Here is a 24158-nt window from a genome sequence, read left to right as displayed (position 1 = left end):
CCGTGTGGCGGTGCGCCCGGAGTCAAAGAAAGGGGGAAATGTACATGTATAGAAGAAAAAGTATGACTCTTGTTTGGGCGCACTCTTGTGTTAACTATCTATTAATTGATAAGTAAAATATTAGTGGAGTAATACCAGTACAATATTTATTTCTACTCTTTAAAGTACATGGGGGTTAAACACGACAGGTTGGAGATGGAGTAGGTGTTGATAGGTCGACTGGAGACAGCGGTCTCATAAATGGATGTTCAGATCTTAATTATTCCTAGATAATTGCATGTCGGAAGTTGGCTATAAATTAAGCTACTTCCCTCTGCCCAAGATCTGTACAAACTGTGTTTGTATTAATGCAGCCCTGATTGGGTTACAATCGTGAAGTGGGAGAGCCCATACACTTGGTAACACTTCTAAACAATTGCCTACGTAATGAGTAAAAAGAAGAAGTAAGAAAATAAAGTATAAGTGGTGATACTGCTGTTGGTATCTTTTCTACAGGGAGGGGAGTTTTCCTACTTCACTGGGTATTCCCTAGTGGTCGCCCGTCTAGGTACTGACCCAGCCCACCTGCGTTTAGCTTCCAAGATCGGACGAGATTGGGCGTGAACGTAGGGGTATGGTCGTAGGAGAGTTCAAACCTATAGTACCAATGAGAGTGCACCGAAATAGGAGGATTGAATCCGCCTTGAAAAGATGAATGCTGGAAATACGTACTGAGAATGGAGAGAAGTGACAGGAAAGTGAAAAAAGTGTGAATCTGCTGTCCACGTTAGACCGAGGAAGCGTATCTCCTGAGGGGACACACTCCTCTGAATCGTGGATGAGAGTTCACAGAAGAAAGAACAGTTGGAGGAGATGTGTGTGTGATTCTGGGATGGGAAGAGAAAAAGGCAAAAAAGAAGGTTGTTTACACATTAACTGTAGGTCCCCAGGGGGTTACCTCAGGTGTATGATTACTGCCAGATCCTGGTCCAAAGATACAACACAATGACAGGTGTTAGAAAGCAAATAACCACCAGAGATGGAGAAACATATCTCATGAATGGTGTCAAGATAAAATATATGTATCTTGTTAGTAGTGCACTTTAGATTCATATGACAGTCAACAGTTCGATAGACAAATTTATGACGTGCCCCAGAACCTTAGATTTCACAGGTGATATGAGCAGAATGTCCCATATCAGGACAGAACTCAATTATTGGCACAGGGCTAAACCTGAGGCAAAGGAGAGAGATACCCCTGTACACTTCTCTCAGAGGTGAGAAACCTTCACGAGAGCATGCAATGCGCAATTTGAGATTACCAAGTCTTTGGTACCAGGCCTGGCGCTACCCGCTCAGCAAAGTGATGCAAAACAGGTAGGCACCAGGCTGGAGAGGTGCGCTCCCTGCTCTGCATCCACGCTGCTGTGCCTGGGCCCCCTGCTGCTGCTGCTGGCTGCTGTGCCTGTCACACCATTTGACAGGCAGCAGTGCCAGCAGCTTGAAGATTCTCCCTACCACCCCCCTGCAGTGTCCGCCCGTGTCCCGGTGAAAAGGGGGTGGAGCTACACAGGACCAGACTGCAGGAGGACAGAAACTGCTACAGATCTAGCCAGCCACATGGTATGTTGAAGGAGAGTGTGTGAGAAAGTGTGTGTGTTTGTGTATCTGTGTATGTGCATCTATGTGTATGCATGTGTGTGTATCTGTGTGTATCTATGTGATGTATGTGTGTGTATATGTGTGTGTATCTATGTGTATGTATGTATGTGTGTATATGTGTGTGTGTATCTGTGTATGTGTATCTACAGTACATGTATCTACAGTACTATGTGCAGAGCTGGCCCTAACTAATATGATGCCCTAGGCAAGATTTTGGCAGGTGCCCCCTAGCACCGCCGCTAGCTCTGCTGGAGATGCCTGGCATGAGTCAGCTGGCAGCTCTGCTAACGTCGGGCGCCTCTTGTTTATGAAAATACATCTTATTTGCATTACTTTGTGTGTAGGATGCACAAGCAGGTTCTGCTGATTAAAATGATATGCAGCATGCCTATATTTTGTGTACGAGTGTGGTTGTATCTGCATACATTACAGTTATTTCCAAGAATACACTGTAACGTATGCAGATACAGCCACAGTCACACACAGAATATAGGCATGCCGCATATCATTTTAATCAGCAGAAGCTGCTGGTGCCCCTAAGCATACCAAATGCCCTAGGCATTTGCCTAGTTTGCCTATGACTAAGGCCGGCTCTGACTATGTGTATGTGTGTGTGTATCTATAGTACGTGTATCTACAGTACTATGTGTAATCAGGGACGTGGCTAACCCCAGAGCCAGATTTACATGCAATATATGAGCCAAAGCGTATATATCTGGGCATTATACACAGGTGCAGCAGTATAAACTCCTGGAAATCTGGTGAGTTTTGATTAGAGATGTGTGGAAAGGATACACAGGTGAGGCACTGCCTCACCTGCCATAGACTTTTTGCTAGAGATGAGCGCCTGAAATTTTTCGGGTTTTGTGTTTTGGTTTTGGGTTCGGTTCCGCGGCCGTGTTTTGGGTTCGAACGCGTTTTGGCAAAACCTCACCGAATTTTTTTTGTCGGATTCGGGTGTGTTTTGGATTCGGGTGTTTTTATCAAAAAACACTAAAAAACAGCTTAAATCATAGAATTTGGGGGTCATTTTGATCCCAAAGTATTATTAAACTCAAAAACCATAATTTACACTCATTTTCAGTCTATTCTGAATACCTCACACCTCACAATATTATTTTTAGTCCTAAAATTTGCACCGAGGTCGCTGTGTGAGTAAGATAAGCGACCCTAGTGGCCGACACAAACACCGGGCCCATCTAGGAGTGGCACTGCAGTGTCACGCAGGATGTCCCTTCCAAAAAACCCTCCCCAAACAGCACATGACGCAAAGAAAAAAAGAGGCGCAATGAGGTAGCTGTGTGAGTAAGATTAGCGACCCTAGTGGCCGACACAAACACCGGGCCCATCTAGGAGTGGCACTGCAGTGTCACGCAGGATGGCCCTTCCAAAAAACCCTCCCCAAACAGCACATGACGCAAAGAAAAAAAGAGGCGCAATGAGGTAGCTGTGTGAGTAAGATTAGCGACCCTAGTGGCCGACACAAACACCGGGCCCATCTAGGAGTGGCACTGCAGTGTCACGCAGGATGTCCCTTCCAAAAAACCCTCCCCAAACAGCACATGACGCAAAGAAAAAAAGAGGCGCAATGAGGTAGCTGTGTGAGTAAGATTAGCGACCCTAGTGGCCGACACAAACACCGGGCCCATCTAGGAGTGGCACTGCAGTGTCACGCAGGATGTCCCTTCCAAAAAACCCTCCCCAAACAGCACATGACGCAAAGAAAAAAAGAGGCGCAATGAGGTAGCTGACTGTGTGAGTAAGATTAGCGACCCTAGTGGCCGACACAAACACCGGGCCCATCTAGGAGTGGCACTGCAGTGTCACGCAGGATGTCCCTTCCAAAAAACCCTCCCCAATCAGCACATGATGCAAAGAAAAAGAAAAGAAAAAAGAGGTGCAAGATGGAATTGTCCTTGGGCCCTCCCACCCACCCTTATGTTGTATAAACAAAACAGGACATGCACACTTTAACCAACCCATCATTTCAGTGACAGGGTCTGCCACACGACTGTGACTGATATGACGGGTTGGTTTGGACCCCCCCAAAAAAAGAAGCAATTAATCTCTCCTTGCACAAACTGGCTCTACAGAGGCAAGATGTCCACCTCATCTTCACCCTCCGATATATCACCGTGTACATCCCCCTCCTCACAGATTATCAATTCGTCCCCACTGGAATCCACCATCTCAGCTCCCTGTGTACTTTGTGGAGGCAATTGCTGCTGGTCAATGTCTCCGCGGAGGAATTGATTATAATTCATTTTAATGAACATCATCTTCTCCACATTTTCTGGATGTAACCTCGTACGCCGATTGCTGACAAGGTGAGCGGCGGCACTAAACACTCTTTCGGAGTACACACTTGTGGGAGGGCAACTTAGGTAGAATAAAGCCAGTTTGTGCAAGGGCCTCCAAATTGCCTCTTTTTCCTGCCAGTATAAGTACGGACTGTGTGACGTGCCTACTTGGATGCGGTCACTCATATAATCCTCCACCATTCTATCAATGTTGAGAGAATCATATGCAGTGACAGTAGACGACATGTCCGTAATCGTTGTCAGGTCCTTCAGTCCGGACCAGATGTCAGCATCAGCAGTCGCTCCAGACTGCCCTGCATCACCGCCAGCGAGTGGGCTCGGAATTCTGAGCCTTTTCCTCGCACCCCCAGTTGCGGGAGAATGTGAAGGAGGAGATGTTGACAGGTCGCGTTCCGCTTGACTTGACAATTTTGTCACCAGCAGGTCTTTCAACCCCAGCAGACTTGTGTCTGCCGGAAAGAGAGATCCAAGGTAGGCTTTAAATCTAGGATCGAGCACGGTGGCCAAAATGTAGTGCTCTGATTTCAACAGATTGACCACCCGTGAATCCTTGTTAAGCGAATTAAGGGCTGCATCCACAAGTCCCACATGCCTAGCAGAATCGCTCCCTTTTAGCTCCTTCTTCAATGCCTCCAGCTTCTTCTGCAAAAGCCTGATGAGGGGAATGACCTGACTCAGGCTGGCAGTGTCTGAACTGACTTCACGTGTGGCAAGTTCAAAGGGCATCAGAACCTTGCACAACGTTGAAATCATTCTCCACTGCACTTGAGACAGGTGCATTCCACCTCCTATATCGTGCTCAATTGTATAGGCTTGAATGGCCTTTTGCTGCTCCTCCAACCTCTGAAGCATATAGAGGGTTGAATTCCACCTCGTTACCACTTCTTGCTTCAGATGATGGCAGGGCAGGTTCAGTAGTTTTTGGTGGTGCTCCAGTCTTCTGTACGTGGTGCCTGTACGCCGAAAGTGTCCCGCAATTCTTCTGGCCACCGACAGCATCTCTTGCACGCCCCTGTCGTTTTTTAAAAAATTCTGCACCACCAAATTCAAGGTATGTGCAAAACATGGGACGTGCTGGAATTTGCCCATATTTAATGCACACACAATATTGCTGGCGTTGTCCGATGCCACAAATCCACAGGAGAGTCCAATTGGGGTAAGCCATTCCGCGATGATCTTCCTCAGTTGCCGTAAGAGGTTTTCAGCTGTGTGCGTATTCTGGAAAGCGGTGATACAAAGCGTAGCCTGCCTAGGAAAGAGTTGGCGTTTGCGAGATGCTGCTACTGGTGCCGCCGCTGCTGTTCTTGCGGCGGGAGTCCATACATCTACCCAGTGGGCTGTCACAGTCATATAGTCCTGACCCTGCCCTGCTCCACTTGTCCACATGTCCGTGGTTAAGTGGACATTGGGTACAACTGCATTTTTTAGGACACTGGTGAGTCTTTTTCTGACGTCCGTGTACATTCTCGGTATCGCCTGCCTAGAGAAGTGGAACCTAGATGGTATTTGGTAACGGGGGCACACTGCCTCAATAAATTGTCTAGTTCCCTGTGAACTAACGGCGGATACCGGACGCACGTCTAACACCAACATAGTTGTCAAGGCCTCAGTTATCCGCTTTGCAGTAGGATGACTGCTGTGATATTTCATCTTCCTCGCAAAGGACTGTTGAACAGTCAATTGCTTACTGGAAGTAGTACAAGTGGGCTTACGACTTCCCCTCTGGGATGACCATCGACTCCCAGCGGCAACAACAGCAGCGCCAGCAGCAGTAGGCGTTACACGCAAGGATGCATCGGAGGAATCCCAGGCAGGAGAGGACTCGTCAGAATTGCCAGTGACATGGCCTGCAGGACTATTGGCATTCCTGGGGAAGGAGGAAATTGACACTGAGGGAGTTGGTGGGGTGGTTTGCGTGAGCTTGGTTACAAGAGGAAGGGATTTACTGGTCAGTGGACTGCTTCCGCTGTCACCCAAAGTTTTTGAACTTGTCACTGACTTATTATGAATGCGCTGCAGGTGACGTATAAGGGAGGATGTTCCGAGGTGGTTAACGTCCTTACCCCTACTTATTACAGCTTGACAAAGGGAACACACGGCTTGACACCTGTTGTCCGCATTTCTGGTGAAATACCTCCACACCGAAGAGCTGATTTTTTTGGTATTTTCACCAGGCATGTCAACGGCCATATTCCTCCCACGGACAACAGGTGTCTCCCCGGGTGCCTGACTTAAACAAACCACCTCACCATCAGAATCCTCCTGGTCAATTTCCTCCCCAGCGCCAGCAACACCCATATCCTCCTCATCCTGGTGTACTTCAACACTGACATCTTCAATCTGACTATCAGGAACTGGACTGCGGGTGCTCCTTCCAGCACTTGCAGGGGGCGTGCAAATGGTGGAAGGCGCATGCTCTTCACGTCCAGTGTTGGGAAGGTCAGGCATCGCAACCGACACAATTGGACTCTCCTTGTGGATTTGGGATTTCGAAGAATGCACAGTTCTTTGCTGTGCTGCTTTTGCCAGCTTGAGTCTTTTCATTTTTCTAGCGAGAGGCTGAGTGCTTCCATCCTCATGTGAAGCTGAACCACTAGCCATGAACATAGGCCAGGGCCTCAGCCGTTCCTTGCCACTCCGTGTGGTAAATGGCATATTGGCAAGTTTACGCTTCTCCTCCGACAATTTTATTTTAGGTTTTGGAGTCCTTTTTTTTCTGATATTTGGTGTTTTGGATTTGACATGCTCTGTACTATGACATTGGGCATCGGCCTTGGCAGACGACGTTGCTGGCATTTCATCATCTCGGCCATGACTAGTGGCAGCAGCTTCAGCACGAGGTGGAAGTGGATCTTGATCTTTCCCTAATTTTGGAACCTCAACATTTTTGTTCTCCATATTTTAATAGGCACAACTAAAAGGCACCTCAGGTAAACAATAGAGATGGATACTAGTATACAATTATGGACTGCCTGCCGACTGCAGACACAGAGGTAGCCACAGCCGTGAACTACCGTACTGTACTGTGTCTGCAGCTAATATAGACTGGTTGATAAAGAGAAGATGTCTATGTAACTATGTATGTATAAAGAAGACTGAAAAAAATCCACGGTTAGGTGGTATACAATTATGGACGGACTGCCTGCCGAGTGCAGACACAGAGGTAGCCACAGCCGTGAACTACCGTACTGTACTGTGTCTGCAGCTAATATAGACTGGTTGATAAAGAGAAGATGTCTATGTAACTATGTATGTATAAAGAAGAATGAAAAAAAACCACGGTTAGGTGGTATACAATTATGGACGGACTGCCTGCCGAGTGCAGACACAGAGGTAGCCACAGCCGTGAACTACCGTACTGTACTGTGTCTGCAGCTAATATAGACTGGTTGATAAAGAGAAGATGTCTATGTAACTATGTATGTATAAAGAAGAATGAAAAAAATCCACGGTTAGGTGGTATTACAATTATGGACGGACTGCCTGCCGAGTGCAGAGACACAGAGGTAGCCACAGCCGTGAACTACCGTACTGTGTCTGCTGCGACTGGATGATAAATGATATAAAAAATATATATATATCACTACTGCAGCCGGACAGGTATATATTATATATTATATAATGACGGACCTGCTGGACACTGTCTGTCAGCAGAATGAGTTTTATTTTTATAGAATAAAAAAAAAAAAAACACACAAGTGAAGTCACACGACGAGTGTTTAACTTTTTCAGGCAATCACAATATAAGTATACTACTAACTATACTGGTGGTCAGTGTGGTCAGGTCACTGGTCAGTCACACTGGCAGTGGCACTCCTGCAGCAAAAGTGTGCACTGTTTAATTTTAATATAATATGTACTCCTGGCTCCTGCTATAACCTATAACTGGCACTGCAGTAGTGCTCCCCAGTCTCCCCCACAATTATAAGCTGTGTGAGCTGAGCAGTCAGACAGATATATAATATATATAGATGATGCAGCACACTGGCCTGAGCCTGAGCAGTGCACACAGATATGGTATGTGACTGACTGAGTCACTGTGTGTATCGCTTTTTTCAGGCAGAGAACGGATATATTAAATAAACTGCACTGTGTGTCTGGTGGTCACTCACTATATAATATATTATGTACTCCTGGCTCCTGCTATAACCTATAACTGGCACTGCAGTAGTGCTCCCCAGTCTCCCCCACAATTATAAGCTGTGTGAGCTGAGCAGTCAGACAGATATATATAATATTATATATAGATAATAGATGATGCAGCACACTGGCCTGAGCCTGAGCAGTGCACACAGATATGGTATGTGACTGACTGAGTCACTGTGTGTATCGCTTTTTTCAGGCAGAGAACGGATATATTAAATAAACTGCACTGTGTGTCTGGTGGTCACTCACTATATAATATATTATGTACTCCTGGCTCCTGCTATAACCTATAACTGGCACTGCAGTAGTGCTCCCCAGTCTCCCCCACAATTATAAGCTGTGTGAGCTGAGCAGTCAGACAGATATATATAATATTATATATAGATAATAGATGATGCAGCACACTGGCCTGAGCCTGAGCAGTGCACACAGATATGGTATGTGACTGACTGAGTCACTGTGTGTATCGCTTTTTTCAGGCAGAGAACGGATATATTAAATAAACTGCACTGTGTGTCTGGTGGTCACTCACTATATAATATATTATGTACTCCTGGCTCCTGCTATAACCTATAACTGGCACTGCAGTAGTGCTCCCCAGTCTCCCCCACAATTATAAGCTGTGTGAGCTGAGCAGTCAGACAGATATATATAATATTATATATAGATAATAGATGATGCAGCACACTGGCCTGAGCCTGAGCAGTGCACACAGATATGGTATGTGACTGACTGAGTCACTGTGTGTATCGCTTTTTTCAGGCAGAGAACGGATATATTAAATAAACTGCACTGTGTGTCTGGTGGTCACTCACTATATAATATATTATGTACTCCTGGCTCCTGCTATAACCTATAACTGGCACTGCAGTAGTGCTCCCCAGTCTCCCCCACAATTATAAGCTGTGTGAGCTGAGCAGTCAGACAGATATATATAATATTATATATAGATAATAGATGATGCAGCACACTGGCCTGAGCCTGAGCAGTGCACACAGATATGGTATGTGACTGACTGAGTCACTGTGTGTATCGCTTTTTTCAGGCAGAGAACGGATATATTAAATAAACTGCACTGTGTGTCTGGTGGTCACTCACTATATAATATATTATGTACTCCTGGCTCCTGCTATAACCTATAACTGGCACTGCAGTAGTGCTCCCCAGTCTCCCCCACAATTATAAGCTGTGTGAGCTGAGCAGTCAGACAGATATATATAATATTATAGATAATAGATGATGCAGCACACTGGCCTGAGCCTGAGCAGTGCACACAGATATGGTATGTGACTGACTGAGTCACTGTGTGTATCGCTTTTTTCAGGCAGAGAACGGATATATTAAATAAACTGCACTGTGTGTCTGGTGGTCACTCACTATATAATATATTATGTACTCCTGGCTCCTGCTATAACCTATAACTGGCACTGCAGTAGTGCTCCCCAGTCTCCCCCACAATTATAAGCTGTGTGAGCTGAGCAGTCAGACAGATATATAATATATATAGATGATGCAGCACACTGGCCTGAGCCTGAGCAGTGCACACAGATATGGTATGTGACTGACTGAGTCACTGTGTGTATCGCTTTTTTCAGGCAGAGAACGGATATATTAAATAAACTGCACTGTGTGTCTGGTGGTCACTCACTATATAATATATTATGTACTCCTGGCTCCTGCTATAACCTATAACTGGCACTGCAGTAGTGCTCCCCAGTCTCCCCCACAATTATAAGCTGTGTGAGCTGAGCAGTCAGACAGATATATATAATATTATATATAGATAATAGATGATGCAGCACACTGGCCTGAGCCTGAGCAGTGCACACAGATATGGTATGTGACTGAGTCACTGTGTGCTGTGTATCGCTTTTTTCAGGCAGAGAACGGATTATAAAGTAAACTGCACTGTCCTCACTAGTAAACTCTCTCCACTCAGTCTCTACACTTCTACAGTAACAGTACTCCTCCTAGTCAGCTCCAGTAAATCTCTCTCAGTCTCTTATAATCTAAATGGAGAGGACGCCAGCCACGTCCTCTCCCTATCAATCTCAATGCACGTGTGAAAATGGCGGCGACGCGCGGCTCCTTATATAGAATCCGAGTCTCGCGATAGAATCCGAGCCTCGCGAGAATCCGACAGCGTCATGATGACGTTCGGGCGCGCTCGGGTTAACCGAGCAAGGCGGGAAGATCCGAGTCGCTCGGACCCGTGAAAAAAAACATGAAGTTCTGGCGGGTTCGGATTCAGAGAAACCGAACCCGCTCATCTCTACTTTTTACTCCAGAGTTTGGGCTATAAAAATTATTAGAATAATGCAAAGAAGATATTTCAAACAAATTATCAGTATTTTTCATATATTTTATTCAGTCAAAACTCTGGTTTAAACGTAAGTATGACATGAAAGGCTCTGCCTCACCTGCCTCACCCCACCGCACATCACTGATGTGTATGTATGTGTTTATATGTGTGTGGTTTGTATAAAGGGCACTTCTGAGGGCATTATATATAACCGGTGCTACTACAGGGGCTATTATACATATAACAGGTGCTACTACAGGGGCTATTATGCATATAACAGGTGCTACTACAGGGGCTATTATACATATAACCGGTGCTACTACAGGGGCTGTTATGCATATAACCGTCACTACTACAGGGGCTATTATGCGTATAACCGGCGCTACTACAGGGGTTATTATGCATATAACCGGCACTACTACAGGGGCTATTATGTGTATAAGCGGCACGACTACTGGGGCTATTTTGTGTATAAGCGGCGCTACTACAGGGGCTATTATGCGTATAACCGGCACTACTACAAGGGCTATTATGCATATAACCGGTGCTACTACAGGGGCTATTATGCATATAACTGGTGCTACTACAGGGACTATTATGCGTATAACCGGCGCTACTACAGGGGCTATTATGCGTATATCCGGCACTACTACCGGGGACATTATGTGTATAAACAGCACTACTATGTGCACGGTAATTTGAATAAGATTGTGCTACGGTGTGGTGGAATTTGAAATGGGGTACCTTTGTGTGGCCACACCCCTTCCATGTGAGACCACACCCATTTTTCCCTGCACATTGGCCCTCATTCCGAGTTGATCGGTCGCAAGGCGAATTTAGCAGAGTTACACACGCCAAGCCTACGCCTACTGGGAGTGTATCTTAGCTTCTTAAAATTGCGACTGATGTAATCGCAATATTGCGATTACAAACTACTTTGCAGTTTCTGAGTAACTTCAACCTTACTCTGCCTGTGCGATCAGTTCAGTGCTTGTCGTCCCTGGTTTGACGTCACAAACACACCCAGCGTTCGCTCAGACACTCCCCCGTTTCTCCAGCCACTCCTGCGTATTTTCCGGAAACGGTAGCGTTTTCAACCACACGCCCATAAAACGCCGTGTTTCCGCCCAGTAACACCCATTTCCTGTCAATCACATTACGATCGCCGGAGCGATGAAAAAGCCGTGAGTAAAAATACTATCTTCATTGTTAAATTACTTGGCGCAGTCGCAGTGCGAATATTGCGCATGCGTACTAAGCGGATTTTCATTGCGATGCGATGAAAAATACCGAGCGAACGACTCGGAATGAGGGCCATTGTCCCTTTGTAAAATATGGGAGGGTGAAAATTTATAGTTTGCAGGGGGTTGCCGAACACCCTAGCACTGGCCCTGCTTGGTTCCACTCAAAAACAGTCACTATGCCTCCAACTCAGAAACAGACCCGTATCCATTTTTTTTTTTAATTTTAGGTTCTAATTCCTGCTTGTAAATTTATATTATTATAAAAAAAAATTGGGCCTCATTCAGAAGAGTGGGCAATGTGGATGTTGCAGCAATCTTTTTTTAGTGACGGAACTTTAAGTCAACATAAGTGTAGCAGCTGCCCTCAAAAGAACAGAGATGCCAACTGAAGTCATCGCAACATGCTCAGCAACTGCATACTCCATCACAACCGCCAAGCATATGCAAGAACATTGACCTCCTAAGTGACTCCATGGCTGTGCAGTAGCTGCAGCTCTGGCGCCATGTTTTATGTGAAGACCGCAGACGCATGCCGAGACATGCCCCCAAAATGGTCACGACATGCCTGTGTTTTTGCAGATACTCCCCATTACCTCCCACAAATGGCCTCTTCCTGTCAATCACTGTGACTGATTACTCACTGCAAGCGGCATCGTAAAGGTACCCATCGCCCAGTTGAAGCACCATAAAAGTTGTGACCGCATCTGGATGTGGCCCAATGTTTCTTTATACTGGCTCTTAGCATTATCATCGCCCTGCTACATAAGCCACTGACGTGCGGTGGGGTGAGGCAGGTGAGGCAGAGTCTTTACTGTCATACTAAAGTTTGCACCAGAGTTTTGACTGTATAAAGTATATAAAAAATACAAAGAATATGTTAGAAATATCTTCTTTGCATTATTCTAATAATTTTATAGCCAAAACTCTGGAGTAAAAAGTCTATGGCAGGTGAGGCAGTGCCCCCCTACCTATCTTTACCACTCATCTCTGTTCAAAACTCACCAAATTTCCAGGAGTTTATACTGCTGCACCTGTGTATAATGTCCAGATGTATATACTGCTGCACCTGTGTATAATGCCCACATGTATATACTGCTGCATCTGTGTATAATGCCCACATGTATATACTGCTGCACCTGTATATAATGCCCACATGCAGTGGCGTCACAAGGCGGGTGCGGGGGGTGCGGCCCGCACCCAGGTGTGACGCCTGGGGGAGGGTGACACCAAATGTCAGCTCCTCCGCACTGACAGGAACCAGGTGCTACAGTGAGAAAGTCTCCTACAGCACCCGGCTCCTGTTACAGAAGAGGAGCCGACAGCGGACGGAGACTGGCTCTGGGGGAAGCCCAGCATCTCCGTAGATGCTGGGCACGCCCCCAGAGTGACGATTCCGGGATCCCCGCGAAGCCACGCCCCCTAAGTACAAGACCACGCCCCCTTTTTGCCGCGATCGCGGCAGGAGATCAGGGGCGCGCACCGGGTGTCACCACACCCGGTGACGCCTCTGCCCACATGTATATACTGCTGCACCTATGTATAAAGCTCACATGTACGCTTTGGCTCATAAATTGCATGTAAATCTGGCTCTGGGGCTAGCCAGTGCCTCCTGAGCTATTTAGTAGAGATGTGCACTTGAAATTTTTCGGGTTTTGTGTTTTGGTTTTGGGTTCGGTTCCGCGGCCGTGTTTTGGGTTCGACCGCGTTTTGGCAAAACCTCACCGAATTTTTTTTGTCGGATTCGGGTGTGTTTTGGATTCGGGTGTATTTTTACAAAAACCCTAAAAAACAGCTTAAATCATAGAATTTGGGGGTCATTTTGATCCCAAAGTATTATTAACCTCAAAAACCATAATTTCCACTCATTTTCAGTCTATTCTGAACACCTCACACCTCACAATATTATTTTTAGTCCTAAAATTTGCACCGAGGTCGCTGGATGACTAAGCTAAGCGACCCTAGTGGCCGACACAAACACCGGGCCCATCTAGGAGTGGCACTGCAGTGTCACGCAGGATGGCCCTTCCAAAAAACACTCCCCAAACAGCACATGACGCAAAGAAAAAAAGAGGCGCAATGAGGTAGCTGTGTGAGTAAGCTAAGCGACCCTAGTGGCCGACACAAACACCTGGCCCATCTAGGAGTGGCACTGCAGTGTCACGCAGGATGGCCCTTCCAAAAAACACTCCCCAAACAGCACATGACGCATAGAAAAAAAGAGGTGCAATGAGGTAGCTGTGTGAGTAAGCTAAGCGACCCTAGTGGCCGACACAAACACCTGGCCCATCTAGGAGTGGCACTGCAGTGTCACGCAGGATGGCCCTTCCAAAAAACACTCCCCAAACAGCACATGACGCAAAGAAAAAAAGAGGCGCAATGAGGTAGCTGTGTGAGTAAGATAAGCGACCCTAGTGGCCGACACAAACACCTGGCCCATCTAGGAGTGGCACTGCAGTGTCACGCAGGATGGCCCTTCCAAAAAACACTCCCCAAACAGCACATGACGCAAATAAAAATGAAAGAAAAAAGAGGTGCAAGATGGAATTGTCCTTGGGCCCTCCCACCCACCCTTATGTTGTATAAACAGGACATGCACACTTTAACCAACCCATCATTTCAGTGACAGGGTCTGCCACACGACTGTGACTGAAATGACGGGTTGGTTTGGACCTCCACCGAAAAAGAAGCAATTAATCTCTCCTTGCACAAACTGGCTCTACAGAGGCAAGATGTCCACCTCATCATCATCCTCCTCCGATATTTCACCGTGTACATCCCACTCCTCACAGATTATCAATTCGTCCCCACTGGAATCCACCATCTCAGCTCCCTGTGTACTTTGTGGAGGCAATTGCTGCTGGTCAATGTCTCCACGGAGGAATTGATTATAATTCATTTTAATGAACATCATCTTCTCCACATTTTCTGGAAGTAACCTCGTACGCAGATTGCTGACAAGGTGAGCGGCGGCACTAAACACTCTTTCGGAGTACACACTTGTGGGAGGGCAACTTAGGTAGAATAAAGCCAGTTTGTGCAAGGGCCTCCAAATTGCCTCTTTTTCCTGCCAGTATAAGTACGGACTGTCTGACGTGCCTACTTGGATGCGGTCACTCATATAATCCTCCACCATTCTTTCAATGGGGAGAGAATCATATGCAGTGTCAGTAGACGACATGTCCGTAATCGTTGGCAGGTCCTTCAGTCCGGACCAGATGTCAGCATCAGCAGTCGCTCCAGACTGCCCTGCATCACCGCCAGCGGGTGGGCTCGGAATTCTGAGCCTTTTCCTCGCATTCCCAGTTGCGGGAGAATGTGAAGGAGGAGATGTTGACAGGTCGCGTTCCGCTTGACTTGACAATTTTCTCACCAGCAGGTCTTTGAACCCCAGCAGACTTGTGTCTGCCGGAAAGAGAGATCCAAGGTAGGTTTTAAATCTAGGATCGAGCACGGTGGCCAAAATGTAGTGCTCTGATTTCAACAGATTGACCACCCGTGAATCCTTGTTAAGCGAATTAAGGGCTCCATCCACAGGTCCCACATGCCTAGCGGAATCGCTCCGTGTTAGCTCCTCCTTCAATGTCTCCAGCTTCTTCTGCAAAAGCCTGATGAGGGGAATGACCTGACTCAGGCTGGCAGTGTCTGAACTGACTTCACGTGTGGCAAGTTCAAAGGGCAGCAGAACCTTGCACAACGTTGAAATCATTCTCCACTGCGCTTGAGACAGGTGCATTCCACCTCCTATATCGTGCTCAATTGTATAGGCTTGAATGGCCTTTTGCTGCTCCTCCAACCTCTGAAGCATATATAGGGTTGAATTCCACCTCGTTACCACTTCTTGCTTCAGATGATGGCAGGGCAGGTTCAGGCGTTTTTGGTGGTGCTCCAGTCTTCTGTACGTGGTGCCTGTACGCCGAAAGTGTCCCGCAATTCTTCTGGCCACCGACAGCATCTCTTGCACGCCCCTCTCGTTTTATAAATAATTCTGCACCACCAAATTCAAGGTATGTGCAAAACATGGGACGTGCTGGAATTTGCCCATATTTAATGCACACACAATATTGCTGGCGTTGTCCGATGTCACAAATCCACAGGAAAGTCCAATTGGGGTAAGCCATTCCGCGATGATCTTCCTCAGTTGCCGTAAGAGGTTTTCAGCTGTGTGCGTATTCTGGAAACCGGTGATACAAAGCGTAGCCTGCCTAGGAAAGAGTTGGCGTTTGCGAGATGCTGCTACTGGTGCCGCCGCTGCTGTTCTTGCGGCGGGAGTCCATACATCTACCCAGTGGGCTGTCACAGTCATATAGTCCTGACCCTGCCCTGCTCCACTTGTCCACATGTCCGTGGTTAAGTGGACATTGGGTACAGCTGCATTTTTTAGGACACTGGTGACTCTTTTTCTGAGGTCTGTGTACATTTTCGGTATCGCCTGCCTAGAGAAATGGAACCTAGATGGTATTTGGTACCGGGGACACAGTACCTCCAACAAGTCTCTAGTTGCCTCTGCAGTAATGATGGATACCGGAACCACGTTTCTCACCACCCAGGATGCCAAGGCCTCAGTTATCCGCTTTGCAGCAGGATGACTGCTGTGATATTTCATCTTCCTCGCAAAGGACTGTTGGACAGTCAATTGCTTGGTGGAAGTAGTAAAAGTGGGCTTACGACTTCCCCTCTGGGATGACCATCGACTCCCAACAGCAACAACAGCAGCGCCAGCAGCAGCAGGCGTTACACGCAAGGATGCATCGGAGGAATCCCAGGCAGGAGAGGACTCGTCAGAATTGCCAGTGACATGGCCTGCAGGACTATTGGCATTCCTGGGGAAGGAGGAAATTGACACTGAGGGAGTTGGTGGGGTGGTTTGCGTGAGCTTGGTTACAAGAGGAAGGGATTTACTGGTCAGTGGACTGCTTCCGCTGTCGCCCAAAGTTTTTGAACTTGTCACTGACTTATTATGAATGCGCTGCAGGTGACGTATAAGGGAGGATGTTCCGAGGTGGTTAACGTCCTTACCCCTACTTATTACAGCTTGACAAAGGCAACACATGGCTTGACAAATGTTGTCCGCATTTCTGTTGAAATACTTCCACACCGAAGAGCTGATTTTTTTGGTATTTTCACCAGGCATGTCAATGGCCATATTCCTCCCACGGACAACAGGTGTCTCCCCGGGTGCCTGACTTAAACAAACCACCTCACCATCAGAATCCTCCTTGTTAATTTCCTCCCCAGCGCCAGCAACACCCATATCCTCCTCATCCTGGTGTACTTCAACACTGACATCTTCAATCTGACTATCAGGAACTGGACTGCGGGTGCTCCTTCCAGCACTTGCAGGGGGCGTGCAAATGGTGGAAGGTGCATGCTCTTTACGTCCAGTGTTGGGAAGGTCAGGCATCGCAACCGACACAATTGGACTATCCTTGTGGATTTGGGATTTCGAAGAACGCACAGTTCTTTGCTGTGCTTTTGCCAGCTTGAGTCTTTTCATTTTTCTAGCGAGAGGCTGAGTGCTTCCATCCTCATGTGAAGCTGAACCACTAGCCATGAACATAGGCCAGGGCCTCAGTCGTTCCTTGCCACTCCGTGTGGTAAATGGCATATTGGCAAGTTTACGCTTCTCCTCCGACAATTTTATTTTAGATTTTTGAGTCCTTTTTTTACTGATATTTGGTGTTTTGGATTTTACATGCTCTGTACTATGACATTGGGCATCGGCCTTGGCAGACGACGTTGCTGGCATTTCATCATCTCGGCCATGACTAGTGGCAGCAGCTTCAGCACGAGGTGGAAGTCGATCTTGATCTTTCCCTATTTTTGGAACCTCAACATTTTTGTTCTCCATATTTTAATAGGCACAACTAAAAGGCACCTCAGGTAAACAATGGAGATGGATGGATACTAGTATACTTATGGATGACGAGCGACTGCCGACACAGAGGTAGCTACAGCCGTGGACTACCGTACTGTGTCTGCTGCTAATATAGACTGGATGATAATGAGATAAAATTAAAATATATATATATATCACACTAGTACTGCAGCCGGACAGGTATATATTATGTAATGACGGACCTGCTGGACACTGTCTGTCAGACTCAGCACTGCTGACTCCTAAAGTAAGCTACTAGTATCAAGAAGATAGAAAAAAAAAAAAACCACGGGTAGGTGGTATACAATTATGGATGGACGAGCGACTGCCGACACAGAGGTAGCTACAGCCGTGGACTACCGTACTGTGTCTGCTGCTAATATAGACTGGATGATAATGAGATAAAATTAAAATATATATATATATCACACTAGTACTGCAGCCGGACAGGTATATATTATGTAATGACGGACCTGCTGGACACTGTCTGTCAGCACTGCAGACTCCTAAAGTAAGCTACTAGTATCAAGAAGATAGAAAAAAAAAAAAACCACGGGTAGGTGGTATACAATTATGGATGGACGAGCGACTGCCGACACAGAGGTAGCTACAGCCGTGGACTACCGTACTGTGTCTTCTGCTAATATAGACTGGATGATAATGAGATAAAATTAAAATATATATATATATCACACTAGTACTGCAGCCGGACAGGTATATATTATGTAATGACGGACCTGCTGGACACTGTCTGTCAGACTCAGCACTGCAGACTCCTAAAGTAAGCTACTAGTATCAAGAAGATAGAAAAAAAAAAACCACGGGTAGGTGGTATACAATTATGGATGGACGAGCGACTGCCGACACAGAGGTAGCTACAGCCGTGGACTACCGTACTGTGTCTGCTGCTAATATAGACTGGATGATAATGAGATAAAATTAAAATATATATATATATCACACTAGTACTGCAGCCGGACAGGTATATATTATGTAATGACGGACCTGCTGGACACTGTCTGTCAGCACTGCAGACTCCTAAAGTAAGCTACTAGTATCAAGAAGATAGAAAAAAAAAAAACCACGGGTAGGTGGTATACAATTATGGATGGACGAGCGACTGCCGACACAGAGGTAGCTACAGCCGTGGACTACCGTACTGTGTCTGCTGCTAATATAGACTGGATGATAATGAGATAAAATTAAAATATATATATATCACACTAGTACTGCAGCCGGACAGGTATATATTATGTAATGACGGACCTGCTGGACACTGTCTGTCAGACTCAGCACTGCAGACTCCTAAAGTAAGCTACTAGTATCAAGAAGATAGAAAAAAAAAAAACCCACGGGTAGGTGGTATACAATTATGGATGGATGAGCGACTGCCGACACAGAGGTAGCTACAGCCGTGGACTACCATACTGTGTCTGCTGCTAATATAGACTGGATGATAATGAGATCAAATTAAAATATATATATATCACACTAGTACTGCAGCCGGACAGGTATATATTATGTAATGACGGACCTGCTGGACACTGTCTGCAGAATGCGTTTATAAAAACACCACACGACGAGTGTTTAACTTTTTCAGGCAGACAATCACAATATACTGGTGGTCAGCAGACAATCACAATATACTGGTGGTCAGTGGTCACTGGTCAGTCACACTGGCAGTGGCACTCTGGCAGCAAAAGTGTGCACTGTACTTAAAATATGTACTCCTGCTATAACTGCTCCCCAGTCTCCCCCACAATTAAGCTGTGTGAGCAGTGAGCACTCAGCACAGTCAGATAATGATATACAGTATTACATATGATGCAGCACACTGGGCTGAGCACAGATATGGTATGTGACTGTGTCACACTGTGTATCGTTTTTTTTCAGGCAGAGAACGGATTAATTAAACTGGTGGTCACTGGTCACACTATCAGCAGCAAGTAGTACTCCTCCTAATAATATGCTCCCCAAAATTTGTGTCTCTCTCTAGTACTCTAGTCTAAACGGAGAGGACGCCAGCCACGTCCTCTCCCTATCAATCTCAATGCACGTGTGAAAATGGCGGCGACGCGCGGCTCCTTATATAGAATCCGAGTCTCGCGATAGAATACGAGGCTCGCGAGAATCCGACAGCGGGATGATGACGTTCGGGCGCGCTCGGGTTAACCGAGCAAGGCGGGAAGATCCGAGTCGCTCGGCCCCGTGTAAAAAAACCTGAAGTTCGGGCGGGTTCGGATTCCGAGGAACCGAACCCGCTCATCTCTACTATTTAGCTCCCCGCACATCCCTGACATAAGCCACTCCTATCTCTAATCTGTAAGGATATGATATCATATCACTATTCACGAAATAAAAGGAAATGTTTTCCAAAGTAACAACACTACACTCCAACTATCCTTATATCATATTAATCAAGTATAAGGATTTTGCAGAAGTTACTACTGTACGTATGTTCCTGTTCTAGCAATATGTCTTTATACATTTGTCGTTTGTGTATCTCTTCCTGCTCCTATAGTGCCCAATCACATTTCTCCTAGCAATATGAGTAATGGAGGATGTTCTCTTTATTTCCAGCTAAATACTTCAAAATCGGAAAATGTTTTTGCATTCAGAGACATTTGTAAAGAGGCTGCTGGCCGAGCTGAAGGAAAATCGTTGAAACTCTATATTGTTCTCTTTATCACTAAGTTTCATGGTATAATTTAATACTCATCACAATATTTTCTGACAACATTCTGCCTCATCCATATGTCTTTTGTCTAGCGTTACATTCTTGGCAGGTCAGTTTGTAATTTTAGCATAGAAGATGGAAGATACAGCAATATGTCATGCTACACTTCCGAAAATTAGTGTTTTCTTTACCTGTGTCAGCTTCCTGCCAAGTGGTATAAATCACCTTCAGTGCCCCACTGTTGTTCAGCAACCAACAATAAAAACGAATGGATCAATCACGTTCCACCACACCTATATAATACTTAATCTTAATGTATAATGTGGCTCTTATCAGGCGTGATGGAAACATTCTGCAGCAAGGAGAGTCCTCTATGCCTTTATGGAAAAAAACTCTAAGGATATTCTAGAGGCATTTTTTAACATGTATTAACAGTAGAGATGAGTGGGTTCGGGTTTTTCTCGGATTTAGGGGGTCATTCCGAGTTGATCGCTAGCTGCCGATGTTCTCTGCGCAGCGATCATTTAAAAAACGGCAAAACTACAGTATGCATGGGACGCAATGCGCATGTGTGGCATACGGGTACAAAGAGCTTCGTTGTTTAGCACTGCTTATAGCGACGATTCTATTTGCACAGACAATCGCAAGGAGATTGACAGGAAGTGGGCGTTTATGGGTGTCAACTGACCGTTTTCAGGGAGTGTTTGGAAAAACGCAGGTGTGTCCAAGCGTCTGCAGGGCAGGTATCTGACATCAATTCCGGGACCTTCGTCGCTGCAATCATCGCACAGAATAAGAAACTACAGGGCTAGTCTTTTTCTGCATAAAATGTGTTTGTACCCGCTCGCCTGCACAGGTGTTCGCACACTTGCAAAGCGAAAATATACTCCTCCGTGGGCGGCGACTATGCGTTTGCACGGCTGCTAAAAGTAGCTAGCGAGCGATCAACTCACAATGAGGGCCTTTCTCGGTTCTCAAAACGGCATCTTATTGGCTATCCAAAACAAGAGACATCCGTGAGCCAATAAGATGCTGTTTTGAGAACCAAGTAAATCCAAGTAAAACCGAGTAAAACCGAACCCGCTCATCTCTAAATAACAGAATCAGCATTATATTCAATATTTTAGCCATTTGGCGGTGTGCAGTACTTGGATGGATCACTGATATTTTAGACATGTATAAGAAAATGTCAGTACTGGAAATTATTTATATGACGGCAATAACAAAATATGGTTACCCTTTTAGCCCACTTCAACTGATTGTGCGCTCTGCCTGATCTTGCAATCTGTCTGAGAAGAGATTGCTGCCCTGCTGTGTGCAATCTATGTGTTCTAGGTAGCAGCATGTTCTAGGTAGCAGCACACAGTCATAGTTGTCATGCACTGTGGCTGCAGTGGCACCAAACAGGGCCTTTTGTGACACCAGGTCCCACACTTCTCGACTGCGCCAAGTGTCTTATTTGCTCAAAATGTGCGTATTATTTGCAATAATAAAATAACTGGAAGCAACAAATTTACTTTGCTAGATTACACTAAGCAATTTGATGTGTGACATTTGTACATCTGTGTGAGAAGAGTAAGAAACTGTATATGAAGAGTTACGATGTAGTGGACCCAGCTTTTACTCATGCCAAGTTTCGTTGTGCTTCATCTGCGACCTTATACTGTGCATGTTAAAACTAAAGGTGTGTACATACTAGGCGATACACTCCATGAGCAATAACGCCTAGTGTGACTCCTGGACAGGCGATCTAGCGCATACATACTGAATGATAATGCTAGCAAATTATTTCACTTGTGATTCTGTGAGGAGACCTGGAAAACATGGTTTGTTTGAGACCCTATGAACCAGCCAATTGTACCACAGTAGTGGTTGTCAAACTCGGCCCTCAGGACCCCAAGTAGTTTCTATTTTCGAGTTTACCTAGCAGATGCCCAGGTGTATCCATTACTCGCTGACATATTTAGAAGATCCAAAGGTAGAGCTACTCTAATTATTTCACTTGCAATTCTGTGAGGAGAAGGTCGACCTGCAAGAGAGCAGGGCAAAAGAAGACTAAAAGTCTGACCCGGGGCACGCTTTTTATATCTATAGATTAAAATTTAACTTTTATTATCACTTGATAAAACTGTAAATTACACAAAATCACTAGGTAATAGTATGTAGAAAATGTATTACATGCATGGATATAAGGTCATAAGACCATTCATAGAGATAAGGTCATAAGACCATTCACAGAGGTATGATCAGAGATAAATACTAATTGGTGTGGCAGACCTTTATCTGCCATGAGCGAAAATATTAATCAGTAATAATGCTCTAAGTTTTCATGCGGAAAAAATATATTCATACCAGATATCAGTAATATCATATATAAGTAGGCTGGTTTACCACAAGAACTTATCGAGCACAAATATTAAATTATGGTCTCTCCCATGGTCTATAACCAATTACCACAATAGTAAGGAGAGTAGACTTCCCTATGTGCGACTTCTAACCATCAGATATAAGGAAAACACAAAACATCCATACACAATTCATATGTGTGCCCAGTGGCGTAACTACTGCCCCCGCAGCCCTCGCGGTGGCTTGGGGGCGAGGGGCTGTGGGGGCGCCGCCACTGATTTAGAGCAGATTGACATGCGGACGAACGTCCGCATGTCAATCTGTTGTCACTAGCCCCCCGCTGTGAAGTAGGGACACGGAGGGCACAGCGTGCGCCTCTCCTGTGTCCCTCTGAGTCTCCGGCGTGTCGGGGGGCGTGTCCTATGAAAAAGGGGGCGTGGCTTCGCGGAGGACCCGCGATCGCGGGCCACGCCCCCGTTTTGTCACTGAGGGGGCATGCCCAGCGCTCTGTGAGCTGCTGGCATGCCCTCTCTCCCACTGTCTGCGCTGAATAGACGCTGTGCGCATGCGCACAGCGTCTATTCACTACTGCTCTGCTATGCAGAGCAGTGACTGTAGGAGCCTCCCAACTGCCCCCCCCATCGCGGGACACTGCGGGAGGTATGCATATATGGCACTGGGGGGGCACATATGGAACAGGGGGGGGCACTGAGGGGGCATATATGGCCTGAGGGGCATATATGGCACTGGGGTGGCACTGAGGGGCATATATGGCACTGAGGGGGCATATATGGCACTGGGGGCATTGAGGGGGCATATATGGCACTGGGGGGGCACAGAGGGGTCATATATGGCACTGAGGGGGCATATATGGCACTGAGGGGCATATATGGCACTGGGGGGCACTGAGGGCATATATGGCACTGGGGGGCACTGAGGGGGCATAGATGGCACTGGGGGGCACTGAGGGGGCATATATGGCACTGGGGAGGCACTGAGGGGGCATATATGGCACTGAGGGGGCATATATGGCACTGGGGGGGCACTGAGGGGGCATATATGGCACTGGGGGGTACTGAGGGGGCATATATGGCACTGGGGGGCACTGAGGGGGCATATATGGCACTGGGGAGGCACTGAGGGGGCATATATGGCACTGGGGGGGCACTGAGGGGGCATATATGGCACTGTATGTGTACCTGGCACATGGGGGGCTATATTTGGCACTGGGGGCACGTGAGCACCTGGCATTGTGGGGGAATATCTGGCACTGGGGGCATATGTGGCACTGGGGGGAGAGGCTATATTTGGCACTGGGGGCATGTGAGTACCTGGCACCGTGGGGGAATATCTGGCACTGAGGACATATGTGGCACTGGGAGCACAGCCCTAGCAACAAGCACTACCCCCTAGCAATGAGCATGACACCCAGTGCATGAAACCCCTGGCAACGAGCATGACACCGAGTGCATGAAACACCTGGCAACGAGCATGACACCCTGAGCATGAAAACCCCTGGCACCGTGCATGGAACCAAGAGCATGAAACCCCTGGCAACGAGCAGGTAATTTAAAAGTAATTAGAAGCCTTAATGTAGGACTTAATG

At 46.5% G+C, this 24158-nt stretch overlaps 1 pseudogene; it reads right to left on the bottom strand.

Annotated features, from left to right (window-relative positions):
* Nucleotides 1-506: 506 nt before the first annotated feature.
* LOC135051606 (5S ribosomal RNA) lies at nt 507-625 on the bottom strand (annotated as a pseudogene).
* Nucleotides 626-24158: the final 23533 nt, after the last annotated feature.

This window comes from Pseudophryne corroboree, chromosome 2, assembly GCF_028390025.1.
Source record: "Pseudophryne corroboree isolate aPseCor3 chromosome 2, aPseCor3.hap2, whole genome shotgun sequence".
Lineage (NCBI taxonomy): Eukaryota > Metazoa > Chordata > Amphibia > Anura > Myobatrachidae > Pseudophryne > Pseudophryne corroboree.
Note: the sequence above shows the minus strand (reverse complement) of the source record. Positions and strands in the feature narration are given on the sequence as shown.